The 23,726-nt window shown below is 43.5% G+C and overlaps 1 protein-coding gene across 1 annotated transcript in view; it reads right to left on the bottom strand.

Moving 5' to 3' along the window:
* SCIMP (SLP adaptor and CSK interacting membrane protein) overlaps window positions 1-23,726 on the bottom strand; it is a 71,124-nt gene that overhangs the window by 44,562 nt on the left and 2,836 nt on the right. The window lies entirely within an intron of this gene.

Below are 23,726 nucleotides of genomic sequence, written 5' to 3'. Positions count from 1 at the left end.
GCCAATATGGTGAAACCCAGTCTCTACTAAAAATACAAAAAAAAAAAAAAATTAACCTGGCGTGGTGGCGCATGTCTGTAGTCCCAGCTACTTGGGAGTCTGAGGCAGGAGAATCACTTGAACCCAGGAGGCGGAGGTTGCAGTGAGCCGGGAATGTGCCACTGCACTTGAGCCTGGCAACAGAGCAAGACTCCATCTCAAAAAAAAAAAAAAAAAAAAAAAGCCTGGAGTCAGTGCCTGATTTCCCTGCCCATTTCCTCTCTACCTGGGTCCTACTTCAGTTTACTCCCAAAATGCTTTTCCTACCACTATGCCCTGATTAACAGATGACCTCACAGGTGACAGAAATCTAAATATAACTGTAGCTGACTGGTTGACTCCTATGTATGTTCAGGGCAAGAGACTAGGAATTGGGCCTTCACCAAGTCTGTAGATCCAGATCATTGCTGCCTGAGACAGCCCTCAGGGTACAAGCCTGCAATCTGAAGACAGAAGGAGAAGGGAGGAGAGGGGTGTGTGGTAGGAGACAGCTTGATCCAGAGAAAGACAGGTGCCAAACCCAGGGCCAGAGGCAAAGTTTGGAGCCTTGAAGAGTGACTAACATCCCTAAGTGATAGATTCTTGTAAACTTTATCCTGCCTAATGAGGAATCTGCGAGCCTTTGATTGACATCATAATAGTAAACTGGTGCCTGAATACCCTGCCTAAGCCAAGTGTTTTATTCTTTCATCCACGTATTCATTCATCCAGCAAATATTCACTAAAGCCTTGGTGGCAGGCCTACATCCTGCCTTCAAGGAATGGACACCAAAAAATAAAACTAAAAATTACCAACACTATGAAAAGGGCTCCAAAGGGATCTTCAGCCCAGAACTGGGAGAGGTTGGGTCAGGGAAGGTTTGTTAGAAGAGATTCCATTCAGACTCAAGAGTCAAAGGGTTAGTAGGAATAAGCTGAGAGAGGTGTGCCAAGGTCAGACAGATGGACTAGAAATACCTTGAAGGAGCACTAACTAGTCTGGATATTGGGCACTTAGGGTGAAATGGCATTGGGAACTGGGATGAGATGAGGAAAGGCTGGGCACATTGGCAAGTGCCTGATCTTGAAGTCCTTCATTCACTCACTAACTCACTAAACAAATATTTCTTTGTTTGTTTGTTTGTTTGTTTATTTTGACACAGAGTCTCACCCTGTCACCCAGGCTGGAGTGCAATGGCACGATCTCGGCTCACTGCAACCTCCACCTCCTGGGTTCAAAGGATTCTCCTGCCTCAGTTCCCTGAGTAGCTGGAATTACAGACGCCTGCCATCAGGCCCAGCTAATTTTTGTATTTTTATTAGAGACAGGGTTTCACCCTTTTGGCCAGGTTGGTCTCAAACTCCAGACCTCAGGTGATCAGCCAGCCTCAACTCCCAAAGTGCTGGGATTACAGGTGTGAGCCACCGCGCCTTATTTATTTCTTGCTTATGTATTACATCTTCTCCACTAGACATATGCTCCATGAGAACAAGAACATTGTCTCTTTCATCAGGGTATACCCCAATACCTAAAACAGTGTCTGGTAAGTAGTAATCACTCTTTTTGTTTGTTTGTTTTGTTTTTTTGAGACAGTTTCACTCTTGTTGCCCAGGCTAGAGTGCAATGGCGCAATCTTGGCTCACTGCAACCTATGTCTCCCGGGTTCAAGTGATTCTCCTGCCTCAGCCTCTGGAGTAGCTGGGATTACAAGCATGTGCCACCACGCCCAGCTAGTTTAGTATTTTTAGTAGAGACAGGATTTCTCCATGTTGGTCAGAGCGGTCTCAAACTCCTGACCTCAGGTGATCAGCCCACCTCAGCCTCCCAAAGTGCTGGGATTACAGGCATGAGCCACCGTGCCTGGCCAATGTATACAAATTTTAAACACCATTTAGGTGATCAGGGAATCCCAGGAAGGAATTCAGGCTACAATAGGAGACTCACTATATTACAAATGAATGAAACAATCCCACTGAAGAGAGGGTGGGGGAAGAAGGTGCTAACCTAAGTAACTCTGGAAATGAGTGGAGTCTGTAAGACAAAAAGCAAAAAGAACTGTATATAAGACTGAATTCTGGTTGATAAATTTGTTTCTAACACAGATATAGGTTAACAATTATGGCCAGGCGTGGTGGCGCATGCCTACAGTCCCAGCTACTCAGGAGGTTGAGGTGGGAGGGTCGCTTGAGCCCAGGAGTTCTGGGCTGTAGTGCGCTATGCCGATTAGGTGTCCGCACTAAGTTCGACATCAATATGGTGACCTCCCGGGAGCAGAGGACCACCAGGTTGCCTAAGGATGGGTGAACCGGCCCAGGTCGGAAACGGAGCAGGTCAAAACTCCCGTGCTGATCAGTAGTGGGATCGCGACTGTGAATAGCCACTGCACTCCAGCCTGGGCAACATAGCGAGACCCCGTCTCTAAAAAAAAAAAAAATTATGGTATTATGATACATGTATATCGAAATTGAACAATTAAGTAAACAGATACCTAATGGTGGGAGCCAGGTTTCTCACCCTTGGAGTAGGAATTTACAGAACATCAAAGGGAGGAGTGTAGAACTATTCATGTGGCAATGGATTCGGGTATGGATATCCATATGAACCTATGATTAGCTTAAGATACATATACATGTTTTAATAGAAATCTTTATGTATATGTGCATATACATAGGTTGGTATACACATATCTTCTTTGTTCTGTCATCTGAGAGAGCCTAAAATAAATGACACTTCAGACCAGGTGTGGTGGCTCATGCATGTAATACCAGCACTTTGGGAAACCGAGGTGGGTGGATCACAAGGTCAGGAGATCAAGATCATCCTGGCTAACACGGTGAAACCCCATCTCTACTAAAACTACAAAAAATTAGCTGGGCACGGTGGCACACACCTGTAGTCCCAGCTACTCACGAGACTGAGACAGAAGAATTGGTTGAACCTGGGAGGTGGAGGTTGCGGTGAGCTGAGATTGCGCCACTGCACTCCAACCTGGATGACAGAGCGAGACTCTGTCTAAAAAAAAAAAAGAAATGACACTTCAGTAGTGATGGGCACAATTAGAACCTTTATCTTGGTTTCCAAATCCTTTCTCTACTAAAGAAATCAGGGATTCTTGGAGAAATGGCTTATTCTAGGACTGGGAAAGGAAATATATGAAATGAAACTGGAGTATCTTGTACTCCCAGAAAGTAAGGAAGTGCAAAAAAACCCAAAACCCAAAAAACAAAAAACAAACTACAACAAATAAAACAAAAAAGGAAACAAAACAAAATTCCCACACTGATGGAGTTACATCAAAAGATCACATTGACTGGGTGTGATGGCTCACACCTGTAATCTCAACACTTTGGGAGCCTAAGGTAGGCGGATCCCTTGAGGCCAGGAGTTCAGGACCAGGCTGGCCAACATGGCAAAACCCTGTCTCTACTAAAAATACAAAAATTAGCCAAACATGGTGGCTGTAATCCCAGCTACTCAGGAAGGTGAGACAGGAGTATCACTTGAACCCAGGAGGTGGAGGTTGCAATGAGCCAAGATCGTGCCACTACACTCCAGCCTGAGCAACAGAGCGAGATTCTGTCTCAAAAAAAAAGACTTCACATCAATTTTCACCTATTAGATTCCCCAAAATTTTAAAGACTGATAATAAACAGTGTGCATGAGTGTGTAGGGAAATGGGTACTTTTGTACACTATTAATTGGAATGTAAATTAGCAGTCATTTTGGAGAAAAATTTACAATTTATAACAAAAAATACTTTCTAAATGCAATTCCACTTTTAAAATGAGCTTATTTAAAATGATCTAGTTTACTGAAATTCACTGGCCAAAGTTCTATTTGTGAAGCTACTATTCATTACTGCAGCATTGGTTTAAATTAGAAATAAGCCCCCTATTCATCAGTAGGGTGATGGATAATAGAAAGTATAATACATTATACACTAAAAAACTATAAAATACTACAAAAAATGAGTTAGATACATAAGTACTGAATGAAAATGTCAATTAATGTATATGTTCAATTAAAATACAATTCACAGGCTGGGCATGGTGGCTCATGCCCGTAATCCCAATGGCTTTAGGGAGGCCAAGGCAGGCAGATCACTTGAGCCCAGGAGTTCCAGACCAACATGGCAAAACCTCATTTCTACTAAAAATACAAAAATTAGCCAGGTGGAGCATGCCTGTAAAATCAGCTACTCGGGAAGTTGAGGCATGAGAATCGCTTGAACCCAGGAGGCAAAGGTTGCAGTGAGCAGAAATCACATCACTGCACTCCAGCCTGGGTGACAGAGGGAGACTATCTCAAAAAAGAGCAATTTACTGATAAATTTAATATAAAGTACGTTCCCATTTTTCTGGAAGATATGACTTTAATCTTACATTTTTAGTCATTCATTTTTTATGATATTTGAATCTTTTGCCAAAATAAAACATTTTCTGATCTAAAAAGTGATTTTAAAAGCTTGTTTTTTTTTCAAAGCTCAATTAACAACTTTTTCTTACTAATTTATTACTGAATTTAATTGAAGGTCTGTCCTCATTGGCTAAGTGATTTGCATTATGTAAACAGAAAAATTTATTATGGCTGGGTGTGGTGGCTCCCGCCTATAATCCCAGCACTTTGGTAGGCTGAAGTGGGCGAATCGCCTGTGATCGGGAGTTCGAGACCAGCCTGACCAGCATGGTGAAACCCCCAACTCTACTAAAAATACAAAAATTAGGCAGGCACAGTAGCAGGCACGTGTAATCCAAGCTACCCAGGAAGCTGAGGCAGGAGAATCGCCGAACCCAGGAGGCGGCGGTTGCAGTAAGCTGAGATTGCACCATTACATACTCCAGCCTGGGCAACAGAGCAAGACTCCATCTCAAAAAAAAGAAAAAGTCATTACTGCCTTGTAGGAATTTAGATCAGAAGAAAAACCAAATTCACAGAATGCAGCAGCAGCAGAATATTCTGAAAAAGGTTTGGACTTGCTGCCACAAAATTCTGGTTATAGACTTGGTAGTCACTAATTAGCTGCGTCCAGTCTTTGACTTCTGGAGGCTGGCATTCTTCATTTGCAAAATGGAGATTAGAAAAAAAAACACTAATGTATGAGATCTGAAGAACAAAGGTGGGATTCCTGAGGGTGAAGGGAAGAATAATGAGCCAAGGTAAGTAAAATGAGAGGTTAGACTAAGTATACACATCAGATTCCACCTGCTTTACCCTCTCCCATGGTCCAGATCTATAGCTATGCTAGAGAATGGATTTACACTGGTCACTGAAGGAAAAGCTCAATTGCATGACTGAAAGGATAACCACAATAATCTCACCTCTACAATTCAATAATGATCTTAAGTTACTATCATATGCAATGAGACAAGAAAAAGAAACAAAAGATACACTTACTAGAAATGTAGACTCAAAATTATAAGACTCAAAACTTTAATCCCACCCTGCTTTAAAACAACAACAGCAATGATTGGTCACAATGATATTTGATGAGAAGCCTGGACAGGAAACATATTTTTGCCAAAACTGTTTGAGAATGTTTGAAAATTAGCTGGACAGGCCAGGCACAGTGGCTCACGCCTGTAATCCTAGCACTTTGGGAGACCGAGGTGGGTGGATCATCTGAGGTCAGGAGTTCAAGATCAGCCTGGCCATCATGGTGAAACCCCATCTTTAAAAAAAAAAAATTAGCCGGACAATTTGGTATGCACCTGTTACTCAGTAGGCTACTATAATCCCAGCTACTTGGGAAGCTGAGGCAGGAGAATTGCTTGAACCCAGAGATGGAGGTTGCAGTGAGCTGAGATTGTGCCATTACATACTCCAGCCTGGGCAACAGAGCGAGACTCAAAGAAAGAAAAAGAAAGGGCCTGGCATGGTGGCTCACGCCTGTAATCCAAGCACTTTGGAGGCCAAAGCGGGCGGATCATCTGAGGTCGGGAGTTCAAGACCAGCCTGACAAACATGGTGAAACCCCGTCTTTAAAAAAAAAAAAAAAAGAAAGAAAGAGAGAGAGAGATAGAGAGAAAAAGAAGGAAGGAAGGAAGGAAGGAAAGAAAGATTAAATACTGCCTTGTAGGAATAATACAAGGTGGAAGGATAGTTCATTGAACCTGGCAGACTGCAGTGAGCCATAATTGTGCCACTGTACTCCAGCCTGAGCAACAGAACAAAACCCTGTCTCAAAAAAGAAAGAAAAAGAAAAGGTTAGCACTGTTGGGGATTAGCCAGGTGTCACCAAAGATCTAATTTATGATTAAACTATATTTGCTTGCTTCCTTGTCGCTGTGATGACAGTTCCTCTCAGCGTGTTTACTGGTATTCAGGGAGAAGGAAGTAAAGAGGCTCCAAAAGATATTAATCTGTTGGAGTACAAAAGATTTTTTGTTTTTGTTTAATCTCACAGGAATGCAAGCTTTAACCACAAGTTTGGGAATCATAAAACTTGTAAAATTTATTTATTATGACAAATTGTATTTGCTCATTTAGGACCCAAAATATGCTTGTAAAAAATTGAACTTGCCCACTCAATTTGTAAATGAATCCAGTGGTTTTATGATAATTCATGTATCATTTTATAATGATGTATTTACATTCATAGACATTGATTGGCTCAATGAATTGCTGGGATAGCTGGGAGAATCAGGTTTGAGGTTATGTAGTAAGAACCACAACCAAAATTACGGCATAGAACTAGTCTGGTGAGGATACCTCTGCTGCATTCCAGAGGGGTAGGAGCTGGAATGATGCTGCTGCTGGCACTGGGAACTGGAGGCCACTGCTGGCACTGTTGCCACTACTGCCACCATCTCTACCACTGCCAGTGGAGGTGTTCCACTGCTCCTGTTTATTCCTTAGCTTCAAGTGCAAAATTTAAGATAGTGCATCTGGGCTGGACACGGTGGCTCACGCCTGTAATCCTAGCACTTTGGGAGGCCAAGACGGGCAGATCACGAGGTCATGAGATCAAGACCATTCGGGCCAACATGGTAAAACCCCTGTCTGTACTAAAAATACCAAAATTAGCTGGGCATGGTGGTGCATGCCTGTAATCCCAGCTACGTGGGAGGCTGAGGCAGGAGAATCACTTGAACCAGGGAGTTGGAGGTTGCAGTGAGCTGAGATGGCACCACTGCACTCCAGCCGACCTGGCAACAGAGGAAGGCTTTGTCTCAAAAAAGAAAAACAAAAAAGACAGTGCATCTGCTTAGTCGCACCTAGGTCATCTGCTTAGTCCTAGCTGCAAAGAGGGTTGGGAAAGTAGGTATCTGGCAGGTTCAGCATTGATGTTGGGAGGAGGGTCATGCCATTCACCAGGACTGTTAGGATGGGGAAAAGGGTTCCAATACCTAAGAAAAGGGTTCTGAGTCTGAGCAGCCAGTAAGAATGATACATATATCTGGTTAAGCCCAACTATCCTGTTACTCTGCACCTGGGCCCCAACAAGTGACTGTTGTAAGCAAAATCACTTCACCATGCAGATTAAATCACTTTTAATTTATGGCCTCAAGTCTCAAATGAACTTGCAACACAGCCAGACTATTCTGTTTCTATCCACTTTCTAATACATTCATTTTTCTACTTTCTGATACACTATTTCATATTATTCTTCCCACAAATCTCTAACATCTCCTCCTCATTTCAATGGTGTCTTTGTTAGTGATCCCTAGAGAAAACAGATGCAATCAGAGGAGGTCTATTGATCTTCTCTTTCTACAAATGCAAGCTTTCCACTAGTGCTCTGAATCCCATCCCCTCTCATCAACTCAGAGTTTGCTCCTGTAATCTTCCCTCTTTATTTTGTTTTTATATTTCGGAGATGGAGTCTTGCTCTGTTGTCCAGCCTGTAGTGCAGTGCCACAATCTTGGCTCACTGCAAACTCCACCTCCCGGGTTCAAGTGATTCTCCTGTCTCAGCCACCCGAGTAGCTGGGACTACAAGTGCATGCCACTACACCTGGCTAATTTTTGTATTTTTTAGGAGAGACAGGATTTCACCATATTGGTCAGCCTGGTCTCGAACTCTTGACCTTAGGTGATCCACTGACCTTGGCCTCCCAAAGTGCTGGGATTACAGGCGTAAACCACCACTCCCAGCCTTTTTTTTTTTTTTTGAGACAGATTCTTGCTCTGTCACCCAGGCTAGAGTGCAATGGCGTGATCTCAACTCACTACAACCTCTGCCTCCCCAATTGAAACAATTCTCCTGCCTCAGCCTCTTGAGTAGCTGGGATTACAGGCACGTGCCACTATGCTCGGCTAATTTTTGTATTTTTAGTAGAGATGGGGTTTCGCTATGTTGGCCAGTCTGGTCTCGAACTCCTGACCTCGTGATCTGCCCACCTCGGCCTCCCAAAGTGCTGGGATTACAGGCATGAGTCACCATGCCTGGTCAATCTTCCCTCTTTCATACTCCAGTAGATCATTCCCATTGGTATAGAAACATATCTTGGCTGTAGCTGACGCCTCTAATCTCAGAACTTTGGGAGGCCGAGTCAGGAGGATCACTTGAGCCCAGGAGATCAAGACCAGCCTGGCCAATGTGGTGAAACCCTATTTCTACAAAAACTACAAACATTAGCCAGGTGTGGTTGTGCGTGTCTGTAGTCTCAGCTACTTGGGAGGTTGCGGTGGGAGGATTGTTTGAGTCCAGAAGTTTGAGACTGTAGTGCAGTGTCACACTCACTGCATTACAGTGAGCCATGAGCGTGCCACTGCACTACAGCCTGGGCAACAGAGTGAGATCCTGTCTCAAAAAACAAAAAATCAAAGAACAACAAAAAGATGTTTTAATATTACTCATCTCCAAAGACATAAACAAAACAAGACAAAAACCTGCTTCAAGCCCATGTCCTCTCTCAACTCTTGACTCTGTTCTCTTTCCAAAGAAACCTCATCATTACAGTGGTCTATTCTTGTGCTCATTCTTCCTCATCTGCAACTTTTTCTCAAGCCACTTCATTTGGGCTCTTGTTCTCACTATTTAATCAAGGTCATTAATGACCTACTTGCCAAAACCAATGTTTGGTTGTTTGATTTTTCTGTTGGCATCTTATTGAACTTCTTAGCAGCATTTGAAGCAGTTGAAAACTTTGTTCTTCATGAAATACATTATTTTTGTCCTTGTCAATCTACTTGGCTGACTCTAGCCTTAGCAGCCTTCCCTCCTCTATCTACATTCACTCCCCAAGTGATTTCCAGCCTCTTTGCTTAATTATTTTTTTCCATGAATTTTATCATATTTCTCCTTTATCATATTTCTCTTCTTATTTTAAAAAATCTCAAGCTAGGCCGGGCATAGTGGCTACACCTGTAATCCCAGCATTTTGGGAGGCAGAGGAGGGTGGATTACCTAAGTTCAGGAGTTTGAGACCAGCCTGACCAACATGGAGAAAGCCCTGTCTCTACTAAAAATACAAAATTAGCTGGGCGTGGTGATGCTATGTACTTGTGAGGCTGAGGGAGGAGAATTGCTTGAACCCAGGAGGTGGAGGTTGCAGTGAGCCGAGATCGCGCCACTGCACTCCAGACTAGTCAACAAAAGCAAAATCTGCTCAAAAACAAGAAAAGAGAAAAGTCTCAAGCTTACCAAAAGGAAGGAAGAATAATAACTATGAACACTCATATATTCTTCATAAAATTCATAAATTGCTAATTTGCCAACATTTGTGCACATCCTCTCTTTCTTCCTTTTTTCCTCACCTCTCCCCCTTGTCCCATAGAGTTTATTTTTTGCCGAAACATTTGAAATCAAGTTAGTTGGTTTTTTTGTTTGTTTTTTGTTTTTGAGACAGCATCTTGCTCTGTCACCCAGGCTGGAGTGCAGTGGCATGATCTTGGCTCACTGCAACCTCTACCTCCTAGGTTCAAGCGATTCTCCTGCCTCAGCCTACCAAGTAGCTGGGATTACAGGTGCCCACCACCATGTCTGGCTAATTTTTATTTATTTATTTATATTTTTAGTAGAGACAAGATTTCACCATGTTGGCCAGGTAGTCTGGAACTCCTGACCTCAGGTGATCTGCCCACCTCGGCCTCCCAAAGTGCTGGGATTACAAGCATGAGTCACCACTTCTGGCCTGAAAGCAAATTTTGATCATCATGATATTTCTCCCTTAAATACCTTAGCATGTACAGTCCAAGACTGGAGTAAGGGTTTTCCTAAATAACTGTAATACTATTAATACAGCTAAGAAAATTAACAATAAATTAGCATAATCTAATATACGGTTCATCTTCAAATTTCTCTACATCTCTAAACTAAATTATTGTTTATTTTTTATTTTTTTACTATTATGTTTATAAAAATTTTTCTTTTATCCATATCCATAGTAACTATTCCAGTAACAAAAAAAGGAATAAAATAAAATAAATAAAAATGTTCCTTTTAAATTCAAGATCCAATCAAGATTTACCTTTTACATTTGGTCATTATGTTTCTATTCTCTTTTATTGTAGAACAGATACACCCACATACTCACTTTTTTTCCTTCACAAAATTGACTTTTTTTTTTTTTTTTTTTTAATAAAGATGGGGTTTCACCATGTTGGTCAGGCTGGTCTTGAACTCCCGGCCTCAGGTGATCCGCCCGCCTTGGCCTCCAAAGTGCTTGGACTACAGGCGTGAGCCACCGTGCCTGGCCAAAATTGACTTTTTTAAAGAACCCTTTCTTGTAGAATGCATTATAGATCAGTGATTCTCAACTGAGGTGATTTTGCCCCCTAGAAGACATTTAGCAATGTCTGAAGGTTTTTTTGTTTTTGTTTTTTGAGACAGAGTCTCACTCTGTCTCCCAGGCTGGAGCGCAGTGGCGCGATCTTGTCTCACCGCATTCAAGCAATTCTCCTGCCTCAGCCTCCTGAGTAGCTGGGACTACAAGCACGTGCCATCACACCCGGCTAGATTTTGTATTTTTAGTAAATATGGGGTTTTGCCATGTTGGCCAGGCTGGTCTCAAACTGACCTCAGGTGATCCACCTGCCTTGGTCTCCCAAAGTGCTGGGATTACAGGCATGAGCCACTGCGCCTGGCCTTATTTTGTTTTTGAGATAGAATCTCGTTCTGTCACCCAGACTGGAGTGCAGTGGTGCAATCTTGGCTCACTGCAACCTTGACCTCCCAGGCTCGAGAGATCCTCTCTCTTCAGCCTCCCCAGTAGCTGGTACTACAGATGCTCGCCACCATGCCCAGCTAATTTTTGTGTTTTTGGTAGAGACAAGGTTTCAGTATGTTGTCTGGGCTGGTCTGGAATTCCCGGCTCAGGTGATCTTCCCACTTCAGCCTCCCAAAGTGCTGGGATTACAGGCATGTGCCAACATGTCCAGCCTGAAGACACTTTTAGTTGTCACAACTGGAAGGGTGCTACTGGCATCCAGTGGGCAGGAGCCAGGGATACTACTAAACATCCTACAAAGCACAGGACAGTTCCCACCACAAAGAATGACTCAGCCCAAAATGTCAGTAGTGCTGAGGTTGAGAATCCCTAGTCCAGATTTATTCAATTGTTTGTTCTCGATTAGGTTCAGGTTCAATGTTTTTGGTTGAGAAAGCTACTCAAATGATATTACGGTTTTTTGTTTTTTGGGTTTTTTTTTTTTTTTTTGAGACAGAGTCTCACTTTGGAGTGCAGTGACGCAATCTTGGCTCACTGCAACCTCCACTTCCTGGGTTCAAACGATTTTACTGTCTCAGCCTCCCAAGTAGCTGGGACTATAGGTGTGTGCCACCATGCCTGGCTTCTTTTCTTTTCTTTTCTTTTTGGTATTTTTAGTAGAGATGGGGTTTCACTGTGTTAGCCAGGATTTTCTTGATCTCCTGACCTCATGATCCATCTGTCTTGGCCTCCCAAAGTGCTGGGATTACAGGTGTGAGCCACCGCACCCGGCCAATATTACGGTTTTTTAGTGAATCTCATCAGGAGGCCCTGCCTGTCAGTGCTTCCTCTTGGTAGTCTTCATGTCTGATGACTTAGTTAAGCAAAGACTGCTGTTGTAGATTTGTAGACACCAGGTCATTAAAAAACAAAAACAACAACAAAAAAAGACAGCTGGGTGCAGTGGCTCACACCTGTAATCCCAGCACTTTGAAAGGCCCAGGTGGGCGGATTACTTGAGGTCGGCAGTTCGAGACCAGCCTGGCCAACATGGTGAAACCTCGTCTCTTCTAAAAATACAAAAAGTAGCCGGTTGTGGTGGCGCATGCATGTAATTCCAGCTACTCAGGAGGCTGAGGCAGGAGAATTGCTTGAATCCGGGTGGTGGAGGTTGCAGTGAGCTGAGATCGTGCCACTGCACTCCAGCATGGCAACAGCCCAGGCTGGGCGCAGTAGCTCATGCCTGTAATCTCAGCACTTTGGGAAGCCGAGGCAGGCAGATCACATGAGGCCAGAAGTTCAAGACCAGCCTGACCAACATAGTAAAACCTGTCTCTGCTAAAAATACAAAATTAGCTGGGTGTGGTGTCAGGTGCCTGTAATCCCAGCTACTTGGGAGGCTGAGGCAGGAGAATTTCTTGAATCTGGGAGGCAGAGGTTGTAGTGAGCCCATATTGTGCCATTACACTCCAGCCTGGGCAACAAGAGCGAAACTCCGTCTCAAAAAAAAATAATAATAAAAAATCCCAGCTACTGTAGAGGTTGAGGTTGGAGAATCACTTGAAAACTCAAAAAAAAAAAAAAAAAAAAAAAAGGCAACAGCCTAGCAGCCACTGGAGGGGACAGTGAGAGGTGAGAGAGATTGGTGCCTTCTCGGGTCTTTCTTGGGCATGTGCACAGCCCTACCCAGGCATGTATCCTTCCAGAGTCCCAAGAATAAATCAGAGATTATCAAACAACTAATGCAGAGAATTGTCACTATTTGATCTATCTGGCAGTTTCCTGAAAATCTCTACTCCCAGGGCTTGTCTTTATTTAAAGAGACTCAGAGTTCACTTCATGCAAACAGTCCTATCCTATGGCATTTCTTGAAGAAAAAAAAAATCAGCTGCAATTGCTTAACATTGCAGCTACCCTAGGTGGTAATGCCAGCTAGGGCTAAGAAGAAGATGATCAAAGAGTTTAAAAGGAAAAGCTGGGGAATGAGATGTCCATGGAGGGCTTTGATAATCTCTGACTTTTTCTCTTTTTTTTTTGAGATGGAGTGTTGCTCTGTTGCCAGGCTGGAGTGGCGCGATCTCAGTTCACTGCAACCTTTGCCTCCCAGGTTCAAGCAATTTTCCTGTCTCGGCCTCCTGAGTAGCTGAGACTACAGGCAAGCGCCACCATCCCCAGCTAATTTTTGTTATTTGTTAGTAGAGACGGGGTTTCACCATGTTGGCCAAGCTGGTCTGGATCTCTTGGCCTCATGAACCACCTGCCTTGGCCTCCCAAAGTTCTGGGATTACAGACATGAACCACCGTGCCTGGCCAATCTCTGACTTATTCTTAGGACTCTAGAAGGGCACATGTACATGCAGGGCTGCATATATGCCCAAGAAAGACCTGAGAAGGCCCCAAATCTTATCTCTGGTTGACCTTGAGGCTATCCACAAACAGGAAGTGAGGGATAAGGGAGAGTTATAAACTGTGTCCTGGAGCATTGCAGGTGTGATCCAACATACACACTGAGGCCCTTGGCAAAAGCTGTGAAACTTATTGGTTCAAGGCAATTAAGCAAATTTGGCCAGACGAGGTGGCTCACGCATGTAATCCCAGCACTTTGGGAGGCCAAGGCAGAGAGATCACCTGAGGTCAGGAGTTCAAGACCAGCCTAACCAACATGGAGAAACCCCGTCTCTACTAAAAACACAAAAAGTTAGCCAAGTGTGGTGGTGCATGCCTGTAATCCCAGCTACTTGGGAGGCTGAGGCAGGAGAATCACTTGAACCTGGGAAGTGGAGGTTGCGGTGAGCCAAGATCGCACCATTCCTCTCCAGCCTAGGCCACAAGAGCGAAACTCTGTCTCAAAAAAGAGAAAAAAGACAGTCTGTCCAGTTATTACCTCACCATTAATGTAGTTGAGTAGAAACTTCAGTAGCTGCACAGACAGAAAATATAGACTTTTCAGAATTAGTTCAGGAGAGGCCAGGTGCAGTGGCTCACACCTGTAATCCCAGCGTGTTGGGAGGCCAAGGTGGGAGAATCCCTTGATTGGAAGAGTTTGAGGCCAGCCTGAGCAACATAGCAAGACCTCATCTCTACTAAAACAAACAAACAAAATAATTAGTTCAGGAGGGATATTAAGAAACAAACAGGCCGGGCGCAATGGCTCACGCCTGTAATCCCAGCACTTTGGGAGGCCGAGGTGGGTGGATCACCTGAAGTCAGGAGTTCAAGACCAGCCTGACCAACATGGAGAAACCCCGTCTCTACTAAAGGTACAAAATTAGCCGGGTGTGATGGCACATGCCTATAATCCCAGCTACTCCGGAAGCTGAGGCAGGAGAATTGCTTGAACCCAGGAGGCAGAGGTTGCAGTGAGCCGAGATAGTGCCATTGCACTTCAGCCTGGGCAATAAGAGCAAAACTCTGTCTCAAAAAAAAAAAAAGAAAAGAAAAGAAATAAATAGGAACAGCAGCAACAACAAGCTGAAAAAACGACAAGTCCTGGGGATAGGTGGATCTGATTTCCGGAGTTGCCTTATGATTTAGCATGTTCCATTTTCAAGAAAAAAATATGAGATACACAAAGAAACATGAATGTATGGGCGAGGTGCAGTGGCTCACGCTTGTAATCCCAGCACTTTGGGAGGCCGATGCAGGTGGATCACGAGAACAGGAGTTCAACATAGTGACCAACATAGTGAAACCTTGTCTCTACTAAAAAAATACAAAAATTAGCTAGGCGTGATGGCAGGTGCCTGTAATTCCAGCTACTCTGGAGGCTGAGCCAGAGAATTGCTTGAACCTGGGAGGTGGAGGTTGCAGTGAGCCGAGATTGCACCACTGCACTCCAGCCTGAGCAACAGAGCAAGACTCTGTTTCAAAAAGAAAAAAGAAAAGAAAAAAGAAAGATTTTCAGGTAATCTGACAACCTGGAAAACTGTTTTTAGTGATATATGTATGAAATCCTATATTTAGTGTTGCACGGTGTATGTGCTGCTATATTTAGTGATTTATGTGTGTGATAGTGTCTAATAGTGCTTGTATATTCTCTTGTGTGAAATACTGTTTTTAGTCATGTATATAGTGTGTGTACTGCTGTGTTTAGTGATGTGGGCATAAGATACTGTATTTATAGGCATGTGATATGTGTGCAATTGCAATATATTTAGTGATAAATGTATGAGACACTGTGTTTACATGTGTGGTGTGTTTCCTGATGTATATGGTGACATATGTATGAGACCCTGTGTTAAGTGGTTCATGGTGTCTATGCTACCACTATGTATTTAGTGAAATATGTGAGAGATATTATGCTTAATGGCACATTGCGCATGTTCTTTATTAAGTAATATATGTTTGAGATACTATGTTTAGTGGTGCGTGGTGGGTGTGCTATTTTGTAAAAATATAAAAGCTTTCCCTGTAAGATCAAGAACAATACAAAGATGACTACTCTCACAGCTTCTCAACAATATCAGACTGGAAGTTCTAACCAGGACAATTAGGCAAGAAAATAAAATAAAAAGCATCCAGGGGAAGAAAGAAGTAAAACTATCTTTATTCTCAGATGATGTGATATGGTATACGGAAAATCCTAAGAAATCTATTAAAAAACTGTTATAACTAATAAATCAGTTTAGCAAGGGTGCAGGATACAAGATTAACATACAAAAATCCATTGTATTTTCTAGCCTGGGCAGCCTGGTAAAACCCCATCTCCACAAAAAATACAAAAATTAGCCTGGTGTGGTGGCGCATGCCTGTAGTCCCAGCTACTTAGGTGTCTGAGGTAGGAGGGTTGCTTGAGCCCAAGAGGTCAAGGCTGCAGTAAGCTGAGGTCACACTGCTGCACTCCAGCCTGGGCAACAGAGAAAGACTTCATCTTTAAAAAAATTGTATTTTGGCCAAGCGTGGTGGCTCACACCTGTAATCCCAACACTTTGGGAGGCTGAGGTGGCGGATCACCTGAGGTCAGGAGTTCAAGATCAGCCTGGCCAACATGATGAAACTCTGTCTCTACTAAAAATACAAAAATTAGCCACCTGTAATCCCACTGGGAGGCTGAGGCAAGAGAATTGCTTGAACCCAGGAGGTAGAGGTTGCAGTGAGCCGAGATTGTGCCACTGCACTCCAGCCTGGGCGACAGAGCGAGACTTTCCATCTCAAAAAAAAAAAAAAAAAGAAAAAAAGAAAAGAAAAGATATACAAATGGATAAAAAATACATGAAGAAATATTCTACCAGGCACAGTGGCTAATGCCTGTAATTCCAGCATTTGGGAGGCCAAGGTGGGCAGATCACAAGCTCAGGAGCTCCAGGCCAGCCTAGCCAACATAGTGAAACCCCATCTCTACTAAAAATACAAAAAATTAGCTGAGGGTGGTGGTGGGCGCCTGTAATCCCAGCTACTTGGGAGGCTGAGGCAGGAGAATTGCTTGAACCCAGGAGGCAGAGGCAGTGAGCTGAGATCCTGCCATTGATAGGTGCTATGAGACAGGTGCCTTGAAGACAAGCTTGGTGAAATAAGCCAGACGTAAAAGCCAACATATTGTTTGATACCATTCATGTAAAATGTCCGCAATGGGAAAATCCATCTGCATGGAAAACAATTAGTAGCTAGTTGCCAGCATCTGTTGGAAAAGGAGACTAGGGAGTGACTTTAATGGGTGCAGGGTTTCTTTTTATGGTGTTGAAACTTCTAAAATTGTGGGGATGATTGCTTATGTTTGTGAATATACTACTTCAGTGCATGATTTCAAAGGGTAGATTTTGAAATTTGAGTTACATCTCTATAAAGCTATTATTTAAAAAATTGTTGAGAAAAAATTAAAAAAAAAATTCACAAGGTTCAGAAAAATTAAAAAAAAAAAAAAAATTAAGCCGGGCATGGTAGCTCACGCCTATACTCCCAGCACTTTCAGAGGCCGAGGCAGGTGGATCGCCTAAGGTCAGGAGTTCAAGACCAGCCTGACCAACATGATGAAACCCCTTCTCTACTAAAAATATAAAAACTGGGCATGGTGTCAGGTCCCTGTAATCCCAGCTACTGGAAGGCTGAGGCAGGAGAATCACTTGAACCGGGAGGCGGAGTTTGCAGTGAGCTGAAATCTCGCCATTGCACTCCAGCCTGGGTGACAAGAGGGAAACTCTGTCTCAGAAAAAAAAAAAATTAGGAAATACAGAATATATAGTCTTATTTCTTCCTTTCTTTCTTTCTTTCTTTTTTTTTTTGAGATAGAGTTTCGCTCTTGTCGCCTAGGCAGGAATGCAATGGTGAGATTTCGGCTCACTGCAACCTGCGCCTCCCAGTTCAAGCAATTCTCCTACCTCAGCCTCCCGAGTAGCTGGGAGTACAGGTGAGCACCATCACGTCCGGCTTTTTGTACTTTTACTAGAGAGGGGGTTTCGTCATACTGTCCAGGCTGGTCTTGAACTCCTGACCTCAGGTGATCCACCTACCTCGGCCTCCCAAAGTGTTGGGATTACAGGCGTGAGTCACCATGCCCAGCCTCCTCCTTTTTTCTTAACAAAATGCAGCATGCTCTATATACATTTTTGAACTATTATTTTTTTTTCTCACTTAAAAATATATCACGATGGCCAAGTGTGGTGGCTCACGTCCGTAATCCTACTACTTTGGGCACCTGTAGTTCCAGCTACTTAGGAGGCTGAAGCAGGAAGAATCGCTTGAACCCGTGAGGTAGAGGTTGCAGTGAGCTGAAATCTTGCCACTGCACTCCAGCCTGGGCAACAGAGCAAGACTCAGTGTGGAAAAAAAAAAAAAGAGGCAGGAGAATTGCTTGAACCCTGGAGGCGGAGGTTGTAGTGAGCTGAGATCACGCCACTGCACTCCAGCCTGGGTGACAAGCGCAAAACTCGGTCTCAAAAAAAAAAATTTGTATCACGACATTCACTTCATAATAGTACATAGAACTTCTCTTCATTCTCATTTATGCCACATAGTACTCTACTGTGTAGCTCTACCATCTGTAATTCAATGAGTTTCCTATGTATGTGGCATATGGGTTGTTCCTAACATTTTGTTAAAATGTCACAATTAATAACCTTGTGCACTTGTTCTTTCACTTTTTGCAGATAGATGTATCTTCAAGGTAACTTCCTATAAAAGAGATTATTGTGTCAAAGGATAAACACATATGAATATTTGATTGTTAAACATTCCCAGATTTTCTTTTTCTAGTATTTGTTCTAGTTTGTTTCAACAGCAACGTAATAGAGTGCTTATTTTCCTTCCAGCTTCATTAATACAGTAAATTGCCACCTTTTTCCTTTTTTTTGAGACGGAATCTCACTCTGTCACCAGGCTGGAGTGCAGTGGCACAATCTTGGCTCACTGAAACCTCCGACTCACGGGTTCAAGCAATTCTCCTGCCTCAGACTCCCCAGTAGCTGGGACTACAGGTGCCCACCACCACACCCAGCTAATGTTTGTATTTTTAGTAGAGATGGGGTTTCACCATGTTGACCAGGACGGTCTCAATCTCTTGACCTCGTGATCTGCCCATCTCAGCCTCCGAAAGTGTTGGGATTAAAGGTGTGAGCCACCACACCTGGCCAGTTGCCACCTTTTGAATTTTTGTCAGTCAATGACCAAGAAGCAATATCTTGAGCCGGTCGTGGTGGCTCACGCCTGTAATCCTAGCACTTTGGGAGGCTGAGGTTAATGGATCACCTGAGGTCAGGAGTTCAGGACCAGCCTGGCCATCATGGTGAAACCCCATCTTTAAAAAAAAAAAAAAAAAAAACTATCTCAGTGTAGTTTCAGTTTGAATTCTCTTTTGAGTGACGTTGAGCATCTTTTGACATGTTTAAAGAACTTTTGATGCCTTTTAAAATGAACTGCTATATCATTTGCCCAATTTTTTCTCAGAATTTTGGTGGTGTTTCTCTAGATTTTTTTCAAAGCTCTTTATATATTCTAGCCCATTGACTATAAATATCACTTAAACCTTGTTGACTCCCAAATCCATATCCCCACATCTGAGCTCCAGATTTGTATATCTAGCTATCTACTTGACATTTGCATGTAGATACCAAATAGGCATCTCAGATCTATGACAGGAAAAAGAGAAGTATGTTTTCTTCTTCAGCAATTCCTCATCTCAATAAACAATCTGCCTAAATCTGACCACTTTCCTGTATCTCCTCTGGTATAACCCTGGACCAAGCCACCATCATTGATCTCCCTGATTATGGCAACTCTTTCTTGCTTTTTTTTAAATTCTTTTTAAAGATGGGGTTTCACCGTGTTGGTCAGGCTGGTCTTGAACTCCCAACCTCAGGTGATCCGCCTGCCTTGGCCTCCAAAGTGCTTGGATTACAGGCGTGAGCCACACGCCCGGCCAACAACACTTTCTAACTGACTTCCCCCTTTGTACTTTTACTTCTTCTCTCCCTCATAATCTATTCTTCAAATAGTGACCAGGGAGATCTTTTTCTTTTTTTTTCTTCTTTCTCTAGACAAGGTTGTGAAAAATTTCCGGGAGATCTCTTTACAAGTATAAGTCAAATCCTAAAGCTCTTCTGTTTAAAATTCTCTGAAGGTTTTACATGGGAGATGGCATGGTGTAGACTAGAATTCCAGTCCTCGTTGTGGCTTCAATGTCATCTCACTGCAATGTCTGCCTCCCAGGTTCAAAAGATTCTCCTGCTTCAGCCTCTCAAGTAGCTGGGGATTACAGCTAATTTTTTTTTTTTTTTTTTTTTTATTAAGATGGAGTCTTGCTCTTGTTGTCCAGGATAGAGTGCAATGACTTGATCTCGACTCACTGCAACCTCTGCCTCCCGAGTTCAAGCGATTCTCCTGACTCAGCCTCCTGAGTAGCTGGGATAACAGGTGCATGCCACCACACCTGGCTAATTTTGAATTTTTAGTAGAGATGGGTTTTCACCATGTTGGCAGGCTAGTCTTGAACTCCTGACCTTGGGTGATCTGCCTGCCTTGGCCTCCCAAAGTGCTGAGATCACAGGCATGAGTCTTGATGAATCGGCTCTGTCAAGGGAGCGAGTAAGGTGAACCCCTTGGGTGGTTACATTGGCTGCTATCTGATAGACATGGCGAGTCAGCACCAACAGCAAATAAGCATACACTCTGAAGTCAAACAGTTGGATTTAAATTCTGGTTCTTCCATTCACTGTGTGACTTGGGCAAGTCATTTAATCTCTCTGAGCTCTGGGATAATAATGGAACCTACTTCAAAGGGCTGTTAAAAGGATTGAGGAGATGAAAAATATTTAGTAAATAGGTGCTCATTAAGTGGTGGGCATTACCAACAGTTCATATTATGGTCTGCAGGCCAGGCATAGTGGCTCACACCTGTAATCTCAGCACTTTGGGAGGCCAAGGCCGGTGGATCACTTGAGGTCAGGAGTTCAAGAGTAGCCTGGCCAACATGGTGAAACCCTGTTTCTACTAAAAAAACACACGAAATAAGCCAGGCATGGTGGCACACTCCTGTAGTCCCAGCTATTTGGGAAGCTGAAGCACGAGAATTGCTTGAACCTGGAGGTAGAGGTTGCAGTGAGCTGAGATTGGCCACTGCACTCCAGCCTGGGCGATGGAGTGAGACTCTGTCTCAAAAAAACAAAAAACAAAACAAAACAAAATTTCTCAGCTTTGGCAGGGCATGATGGCTCAATTGTAATCCCAGCACTTTGGGAGGCCGAGGCGGGCAGATCACCTGAGGTCAGGATTTTGAGATCAGCCTTGGCCAACGTGGCAAAACCCTATCTCTACTAAAACAGAAAAATTAGCTGGGTGGCATGCACCTGTAATCCCAGCCACTTGGGAGGCTGAGGTAGAAGAATAGCTTGAATCTGGGAGGGGGAGGTTGCAGTGAGCTGAGATTGAGTCACTGCACTCCAGCCTGGGTGACAGAGCAAGACTCCATCTCAAAAAAAAAAAAAAATTAGCTGGGCGTGGTGGCTCACACCTGTAATCCCAGCATTTTGGGAGGCCGAGGCAGGCGGATCACCTGAGGTCGAGAGTTCAAGACCAACCTGACCAACAAAAAAAAAAAAAGAAAAGAAAAAAGAAATAAACCAAATAAATCATTCTGCCTCTATGAATAGACAACAGGTCCCCCCCAACCTGTATCTTTATCATGTTGTTCTTAAAAGGATTACATCAGTCAACACAAGAGTAAAGCACTTTGCCTGCTACATGGCACATGATCTACACTAGTAAATGTCGGCCATTTTTATTTCCAGGCAATTATGCCACTGTGGTTGATGTTACAAAAGGAGAATTCTGTGAGAAGGGAGCGTCTACCAGCTCCGAAGATACTGTATCTAGCAAACTACATATATCAAGTAATAATGGGCCAGGTGTGGTGGCTCACACCTATAATCCCAACACTTTGGGAGGCTGAAGTAGGCGAATCACTTCAGGTCAGGAGTTCAAGACCAGCCTGGCCAACATGGTAGAATCCTCTCTCTACCAAGAAAACAAAAAACAACAACAAAAAATTAGCCGGATGTTGGGGTGTGCCTGTAGTTCCAGCTACTTGGGAGGCTGAGGAAGGAGAATCACTTTAACCTGGGAGACAGAGGCTGCAATGAGCTGAGATCACACCACTGTGACCCAGCCTGGACAACACAGCTAGATTCCATCTCAAAAAACAAACAAAAAAAACCCAAAAAGTAAAAATGGATCCCTCTTTGTATTATTAATCAACAATTAATTCCAGTTAGAACTGGAATAAGAACAGGCTGGACAAGATGGCCTGTGCCTATAATCCCAGCACTTTGGGGAGGCTGAGGTGGGCAGATCACCTGACGTCAGGAGTTCAAGATCAGCCTGGCCAACATGGCAAAACACTGTCTCCACTAAAAAATGCAAAAACAAGTAGTCTGGTATGGTAGCACGCACCTGTATTTCCAGCGACTCAGGAGGCTGAAGTAGGAGAATTGCTTGAACCAAGGCAGTGGAGGTTGCAGTGAGCCAAGATTAGGCCACTGCACTCCAGCCTGGATGACAGAGAGAGACTCCATCTCAATAAATATAAAATAAAATAAAATAAATAAAATAACTGGAATAAGAACTTTTAATAAGGGCAGGGCACAGTGGCTCACGCCTTTAATCCCAGCACTTTGGGAGGCCACAGCGGGCAGATCACCTGAGGTCAGAGGTTCAAGACCAGCCTGGCCAACATGGTGAAAACCCAGTCTCTGCAAAAATACAAAAATTAGCTGGGCATAATGTCGGGTGCATGTAATCCCAGCTACTTAGGAGGCTGAGGCAGAAGAATCACTTGAACCTGGGAGGCGGAGGTTGCAGTGAGCTGAGATTGAGCCATTGCACTACAGTCTGGGTGACCGAGACTCCGTCTTAAAAAAAAAAAAAGAACTTTTAATCAGCATGTGATAAGCAATATGATATAATTTCTGTCCAAAGCAAAGAAACTTGACATTTTAGCCTTGCAGCCTTATCTAGAATAAATGTGATGGTTCCGTTAGGCTTTTGCAAATATTGGTGATTTCTGCTCTGGATCCCTAGGGATACCTTCACAGACTGACTTCTATGGTCCAGGACCCTTCTTCCCAAGATGGAAACTACCTATCTAGGAAAAAAGGAGGGAAAGAAGGAGACAGGTAGAGGGGCAAGCTGATATCTATAGACCAACTACCACGTGTTGGAGGTTGGGTATTTGATCTCTTCAGCCTCCTGATATGCTGTAAGGCTATTCTCATTTTAGAGATAAGGAACTTACATAAACAAGAATTCAGAGAGGTTAAATAAAGTGTTTTGGGTCAATAGGTAATCTTTATCAGAATTTCTTTTTTTTTTTTTGAGACAGAGTTTCACTCTTGTTGCCCAGGCTGAGGTGCAATGGCGTGACCTCAGCTCACCACAACCTCCATCTTCCAGGTTCAAGCAATTATCCTGCCTCAGCCTCCCAAGTAGCTGGGACTACAGGCATGTACCACCACACCTGGCTAATTTTGTATTTTTAGTAGAGATGGGTTTTACTATGTTGGTTAGGCTGGTCTCAAACTCCTGACCTCAGGAGATTCACCCACCTGGGTTTCCCAAAGTGCTGGGATTACAGGCTTGAGCCACCGTGTACCAGAATTTCTAGGTCTTCTGATTCAAAGCCTGGAGCTCTTCCCTAGATATCAATCTATATCTTGTGACACTGTGATAGAGAAGTCAGGCTTAATTAGCCAGGCATGGTGGCAGGTGCCTGTAGTCCCAGCTACTTGGGAGGCTGAGGCAAGAGAATTGCTTGAACCCAGGAGGTGGAGGTTGCAGTGAGCTGAAATCACACCACTGCACTCTAGCCTGGGTGACAGAGTGAGATCCGTCTCAAAAAAAAAAAAATGTTCTTTAGTTGAGGATATCTAGTTGAAGAGTTGAAGCCTCTCTTGGTGCAATCTCTTGTTGGGCATTTGTGTGCACTGTACTCCAGGGATTTGAGGACAATCTTCATGGCCCAAGTCATCTACCCTCCCAGCCCTAGTGTAACTTTCTTTGATATTTCTGTGTATTTTGCACAGAAACTTTCGGTTGGATTCTTCATTCCTTGGGTCTCCATCCACCGCAGGGGGTCAATGTCCCTGCAAATAATGATGCCCAGAACAAACACAACCAACATTGCTGATGTGACC

This window comes from Aotus nancymaae, unplaced genomic scaffold (genome assembly GCF_030222135.1).
Source record: "Aotus nancymaae isolate 86718 unplaced genomic scaffold, 86718_ANA_hifiasm-v0.15.2.pri h1tg000072l, whole genome shotgun sequence".
Taxonomy (NCBI): Eukaryota; Metazoa; Chordata; class Mammalia; order Primates; family Aotidae; genus Aotus; species Aotus nancymaae.
Note: the sequence above shows the minus strand (reverse complement) of the source record. Positions and strands in the feature narration are given on the sequence as shown.